This window comes from Mustela nivalis (genome assembly GCF_964662115.1).
Source record: "Mustela nivalis genome assembly, chromosome: 7".
In the NCBI taxonomy this organism is placed as follows: domain Eukaryota; kingdom Metazoa; phylum Chordata; class Mammalia; order Carnivora; family Mustelidae; genus Mustela; species Mustela nivalis.
In genome coordinates, this window is record NC_139026.1 from 92,272,150 (window position 1) to 92,278,975 (window position 6,826).

The 6,826-nt window shown below is 36.5% G+C and overlaps 1 pseudogene across 1 annotated transcript; it reads right to left on the reverse strand.

The window, feature by feature from the left end:
• Nucleotides 1–3,892: 3,892 nt before the first annotated feature.
• Nucleotides 3,893–4,291, reverse strand: LOC309870372 (large ribosomal subunit protein eL31 pseudogene; annotated as a pseudogene). Its single transcript has one exon. The product of its transcript is annotated as a large ribosomal subunit protein eL31 pseudogene (transcript).
• Nucleotides 4,292–6,826: the final 2,535 nt, after the last annotated feature.

Consider the following 6,826-nt stretch of genomic DNA (forward strand, 5'->3'; position numbering starts at 1 on the left):
CCTCCCAGCAACCCTCAGTTTGTTTCCTGGGATTAAGGGTCTCTTATGGTTTGTCTCCCTCCCCAGTCCCCACCTTGTTTCATTTTTTTCCTCCCTATCCCCCAACACCCCCGCCCTGCCTCTCAAATTCCTGGTATCAGAAAGATCATTTGATAATTGTCTTTTTCTGATTGACTTATTTCGCTTAGCAAAATACCCTCTAGTTCCATCCACGTCTTTGCAAATGGCAAGATTTCATTTTTTTGGATGGCTGCATCGTATTCTATCATGTATATATACCACATCTTCTTTATCCATTCATCTGTTGATGGACAGCTAGGTTCTTTCCATAGTTTGGCTATTGTGGACTTTGTTGCTAGAAAGATTTGGGTGCATGTGCCCCATTGAATCACTACATTTGTATCTTTAGGGTAAATACCCAGTAGTGAGATTGCAGGGTTGTGGTGTAGTTCTATCTTCAACTTTTTGAGGAAACTCCATGCTGTTTTCCAGATTGGCTGCACCAGTTGCAATCCCAACAACAGCGTAGGAGGGTTCCCCTTTCTCGGCATCCTCGCCAGCATCTGTCATTTCTTGACTTGTTAATTTTAGCCATTCTGACTGGTGTGAGGTGGTACATCCTTGTGGTTTTATTTGTATTTCCCCGATGCCGAGTGATATAGAACACTTTTTTTGTGTGTGTGTCTGAGGCCATCTGGATGTCTCCTTTGCAAAAATGTCTGTTCATGTCTTCTGTCCATTTCTTGATTGGATTATTTGTTCTTTGGGTGTTGAGTTTGACAAGTTCTTTATAGATTTTGGATACTAGCCCTTTACCTGATATGTCATTTGCAAATATCTTCTTCCATTGTGTCAACCGTCTTTTGGTTTTGTTGACCGTTTGCTGTGCAAAAGATTTTGATCTTAAAGAAGTCCAAATGGTTCATTTTTGCCCTTGTTTCCCTTGTCTTTGGTGATGTTTTTAGGAAGAAGTTGCTGTGGCTGAGGTTGAAGAGATTGTTGCCTGTGTTCTGCTCAAGGATTTTGATGGATTCCTTTCTCATATTGAGGTCCTTCATCTATTTGGGGTCTATTTTTGTGTGTAGTATAAGGAAATGGTCCAATTTCATTCTTCATGTGGCTGTCCAATTTTTCCAACACCATTTGCTGAAGAGACTGTATTTTTTCCACTGGACATTATTTTCTGCTTTGTTGAAGTTTAGTTGACCATAGAGTTGCGGGTGTATTTCTGGGCTCTCTATTCTGTTCCATTGATCTGTGTGTCTGTTTTTGTGCCAGTACCATACTGTCTTGATGATGACAGCTTTATAATAGAGCTTGAAGTCTGGCATCGTGATGCCACCAATTTTGGTTTTCTTTTTCAACCTATATCTGGCTATTCAGCGTCTTTTCTAGTTCTATATAAATTTTAGGATTATTTGTTCCATTTATTTGAAAAACAAAAGATGGTATTTTGATAGGGATTGTATTAAATGTGTAGATTGCTTTAGGTAGCATGACTTTTTCACAATATTTTTTCTTCTAATTCATGAACATGAGATGTTTTTCCATTTCTTTGTGTCTTCCTCCATTTCTTTCATTAGTACTTTATAGTTTTGTTAGTGCAGATTCTTTGCCTCTTTGGTTAGGTTTATTCTAGGTATCTCATGGTTTTGGGTGCAACTGTAAATGGTTGTAAATGGGATCAACTTCATAATTTCTCTTTCTCTGTCTTACTGTTGGTGTATAAAAATGCAACTGATTTCTGTGCATTGATTTTATATCCTGACACTTTACTGATTTCCTATATGAGTTCTAGCAGTTTTGGAGTGGAGAATTTTGGGTTTTCCACAGAAAGTATCATATCATCTGCAAAGAGTGATAGTTTGATTTCTTCCCTGCTGATTAGGATGCCTTTTATTTCTTTTTGTTGTCTGCTTGCTGAGGCTAGGCCTTCTAGTACTATGTTGAGTAGCAGTGGAGATAGTGGACAGCCTTGCTGTGTTTCTGACTTTAGGGGAAAAGCTCTCAGTTTTTCTCCATTAAGAATGATATTTGCTGTGGGTTTTTCATAGATGGCTTTGATGATATTGAGGTATATACCCTCTATGCCTAAACTTCAAATAGTTTTGATCAAGAAAGGATGCTGTACTTTGCTAAATGCTTTTTCAGCATCTATTGAGAGTATTATATGGTTCTTGTTCTTTCTTTTATTAATGTATTGTATCACATTGATTCATTTGTGAATGTTGAGCAACCTTGCAACCCTTGAATAAATCCTACTTGATAGTGGTGAGTAATCCTTATAATGTACTGCTTGATCTTATTGGCTAGTATTTTGGTGAGAATTTTGCATCCATGTTCATCAAGGATCTTGGTCTATAATTCTTGTTTTTGATTGGGTCTTTTCCTGGTTTTGGAATCACCATAATGCTGTCTTCATAAAATGAGTTTGAAAGTTTTCCTTCTATTTCTATTTTTTTGGAACAGTTTAGGTGAATATGTATTAATTTTTCTTTGAATGTTTGGTAAAATTCCACTGGGAAGCCATCTGGCCCTGGGCTCTTGATTGTTGGGAGATTTTTGATGACTGCTTCAATCTCCTTACTGGTTATGAGTCTGTTCTGTCCAGGTTTTCTATTTCCTTGTGGTTCAGTTTTGATAGTTTCTATGTCTCTAGGAATGCATCCATTTCTTCCTGACTGTCAAATTTGCTGGTGTAGAGTTGCTCTAATATGTTCTTATAATTCTATTTCTATGGTGTTGGTTGTGATCTCTCCTCTTTCATTCATGATTTTATTTATTTCGGTCCTTTCTCATTTCTTTTTGATAAATCTGGTCAGGGGTTTGTTACTCTTACTAATTCTTTCAAAGGACCAGCTCCTACTTTCATTGATTGGTTCTAGTGTTCTTTTGGTTTCTATTTCATTGACTTCTGTTCCGATCTTTATTATTTCTCTTCTTCTGCTGGGTTTAGGTTTTCTTTGCTGTTCTGTCTCCAGCTGCTTTAGGTGTAGAGTTAGGTTGTATACTTGAGGCTTTTCTTGTTTCTTGAGTAAGGCTTGTATTGCTATATACTTTTCTCTCAGGACTGCCTACACTGTGTCCCAAAGATTTTGAACAGTTGTGTTTTCATTTGCATTTGTTTCCATAAAGTTTTAAAGTTCTACTTTAATTTCCTGGCTGACCCATTCATTCTTTAGTAGGCTCTTTAGCCTCCATGTATTTGTTCTTTCCATCTTTCCTCTTGTGATTGACTTCTAGGTTAGGAGAATTTTGGTCTGAAAATATGGATGGAATGATCCTAGTCTTTTGGTACCAATTGAGACCTGATTTGTGACTTAAGACATGATGTGTTCTGGGGAATGTTCCATGTGCACTAGAGAAGAATGTGTATTCTGTTGCTTTGAGATGGAATGTTCTGAATATATCTATGATGTCCATCTGGTGCAGTGTGTCATTTAAAGACTTTATTCCCTTGTCAATCTTTTGTTTAGATAATCTGTCTATTTCAGTGAGTGGGGGTGGTAAAGTTTCCTACTATTATTGTATTATTTTGATATTTTCTTCGATTTTGTTCTTAATTGGTTGATATAATTGGCTACTCCCATGTTCGAGGGATAGATACTTAAAATTTTTAGATTTTCTTGTATTAATTATGATATCATGTCCTTTCTTATCTCTTACCATAGTTTTTGGCTTAAAATCTAATTGATCTGATATAAGGCTTGCCACCCCACCTTTCTTTGGATGTCCATTAGTATGGTTAGTTTTTACTTCACCCCCTCAGTTTAAATCTGGAGGTGTCTTTGGGTCTAAAGTGAGTTTTTTAGCAGACAGAATATTGATAGTTCTTTTTAAAAAATCTATTCTGATATCCTGTGTCTATTTTTTTATTGTTTGCCGTTTTATACCTTTATTTGACAATCAGCAATTAGTTTTCATCTATGTTAACTGTCGGTAGATTTTTGAAAGTGGTGACTGGTACATAGGTGACCAGTGTGTAGAGCTTGTTTGGAGAATCTTCATCTTCATTACGGTTTCTGGACAACCACACATGGATGTGGAATGGAATGTTCCTTATTCCTTTGACCCAGACAGCTTTGTTGAGCCCTCATGTCAGTTTCACATTTGGAGTTCCCATCTCCTTCATGGAAAATTTCTGGATCTCTCTGAGTGACTGAGGGGCATGTTTCTTGAAAACCACTCCATGGATGCACTTGTGAATGTTGATTGTGTATTCTCTGGTCACTACCTCATCAATGGCAGAACAGCCCTTCTTACCCTTCTTACCCTTCTTCACAGGAGCCATTCTGCTGGGACTGGGTTGGAAAAGAAGAGTGCAAGTTATTGTGAGAGAGGGAAAGCTATCTTGTGTCTTTTGATGGGGACATTAACCCCATTTACATTCAGGGTAACTATTGAAAGACATGATTTTAGTGAAATTGTACTGCCTGTAATTTCACTGCTACTGTATATTTTCTCTGTTCCTTTCTCGTCTGTTACTTTCAGGCTCCGTCTTCGCTTATAGGACCCCTTTCAATATTTCCTGTAGGGCTGGTTTGGTGTTTGCAAATTCTTCTAGTTTTTGTTTGTCCTGGAAACCTTTTTTCTCTTCTATTTTCAATGATAGCCTAGCTGGATATAGTATTCTTGGCTGAATATTTTTCTCATTTACTGCTCTGAATATATCATACCAGTCCTATCTGGTTTGCCAGGTCTCTCTGAATAGGTCTGCTGCCAATTTGGTATTTCTACCATTGTATGCTACAGAACTCTTGTCCCGAGCTCCTTTCAGAATTTTCTCTTTGTCACTGAGACTTGTAAGTTTTACTATTAGATGATGGGGTGTTGACCTATTTTTATTGATTTTGAGGGGTGTTCTCTGCATCTCCTGGATTTTGATGCTTGTTCCCTTTGCCAAATTAGGGAAATTATCTGCTGTAATTTGTTCCAATATGCCTTCTGCTACTCTCTCTCTCTTCTTCTTCCGGGATCTGAATTATTCTAGTATTGTTTCATCTTATGGTATCACTTATCTCTCGAATTCTCCCCTCATGGTCCAGTAGTTGTTTATCTCTCTTCTTCTCAGCTTCTTTATTCTCCATCATTTGGTTTTCTCTATCATAATTCTCTCTTCTGCCTCATTTATCCTAGTGGTACAAGCCTGCAGTTTTTATTGCATCTCATTAATAGCTTTTTGTTTTCAAATTGGTTAGATTTTAGTTCTTTTAAGTCTCCAGAAAGGGATTTTATTTTTCCCAAGAGGGATTCTCTAGTATTTTCCATGCTTTTTTTTTTTTTTTTTGAGCCCAGCTAGAACTTGATAATTGTCATTCTAAACTCTATTTCTGACATCTTACTAATGTCCGTATTTGATTAGGTCCCCAGCTGTTGGTACTGCCTCTTGCTCTTTTTTTGAGGTGGGTTTATCTACCTTGTCATTTTATCCAGATAAGAATAGATGGATGAGAGAACAAAACACTAAAAGGGTAAAAAATAAAATAAAATAAAAAGTTTGCAACAACCCCAGAAAAATAAACACTGACTAAATTGGAAGAGACCCAAAACTGGGGAGAAAAAAAAGGAGAAAAATAAACAAAAAAATATTATATATATATATATATATATATATATATATATATATATATATATATGATTGGTGAATAGAATAGAGCCATACACTTGATGCATGTGTATTTTGGTCTGTGAGAAAAAACTGCCTACAAAAATTTTAAGGAAAGAAAAACATATATATATATATATATATATATATATATATATATATATATATATACACACAAAATATATATATATATACACACAAAAAAAAATAAGGGTAAACACGATTAAGGGATGGAATACGAATGTGAAGCTAAAATTTAAAAAGATTCTAAAAAAGGAATTGATAAGAGGTTGGTTGAAAAAAGAATAAAAAGCATTTTTCCTCTGGAAAATTTCAGGCTGAAGACTAGAACCAATCCATTCACTAGATTTAAGGTATATTTTGATCTGTTAGAAGAAACTGTTTCCCAAAATTTTAAAGAAAGAAAAACCTATATATGCAAAAAATATGGTTAAATACAATGAAGGGGTAGAATATGACAATGAAAATTTTAAAAAGTATTTTTAAAAAGAATTGATGAGATAAAATAATTAAAGTGTCAAAATAGGAAATCTGAAAAATTTTAAAAAATAGAAAAAGTAAAAAATTAAATTAAAAAATTTAACTTTGAAAGACTAAAGAATCATGGGGGGAAAGCCATGAATTCTATGCTGTATTCCTGTAGCTCTGAAGTTTTTTAGTTCTCATTGATCAGGGAACTTGGTCTTGGCTGGATGTCCTTGCTAATTTCTTGGGGAAGAGGCCCGTTGCAGTGATTCTCAAATGAATTGCACTGCCCTTGCAAGTAGCCGGGCTAAGTAAACTGGTTGGTTTTGCTCTTGGTAGCTTTTGTTCCATGAAAGCTTTCTGTACAGCTTTGGAGGATGGGAATGAAAATGATGGCTTCCCAAGCTCTGGCCCCACTCCTCAGTGCATCCTCAGAGAAAAGCAGTCAATCAATTCCATCTCCCTGGTCTCTGGGCACACTCTGTGCTCACCCAGCCAGTGACAGTGCATTTCTGTTTCATGGATAGCCCAGTTTGGAGTCTCCAAACCCAGCAGATTTCTGTAGCATTCTCCTGCACTGATCCTCACAGCAGAGGAATGTGAGTCTCCCTGGATCTGCTGCTTGTTGGGTCCTTGCCTGAAGAGCAGTGGCCCAACTGTGTCATGGATCATGGTTTAAGGTAATCCTAAGCTGAGAGCCCACTTCTTGGCTCCATCTTTGCAGCTGGAATTTCT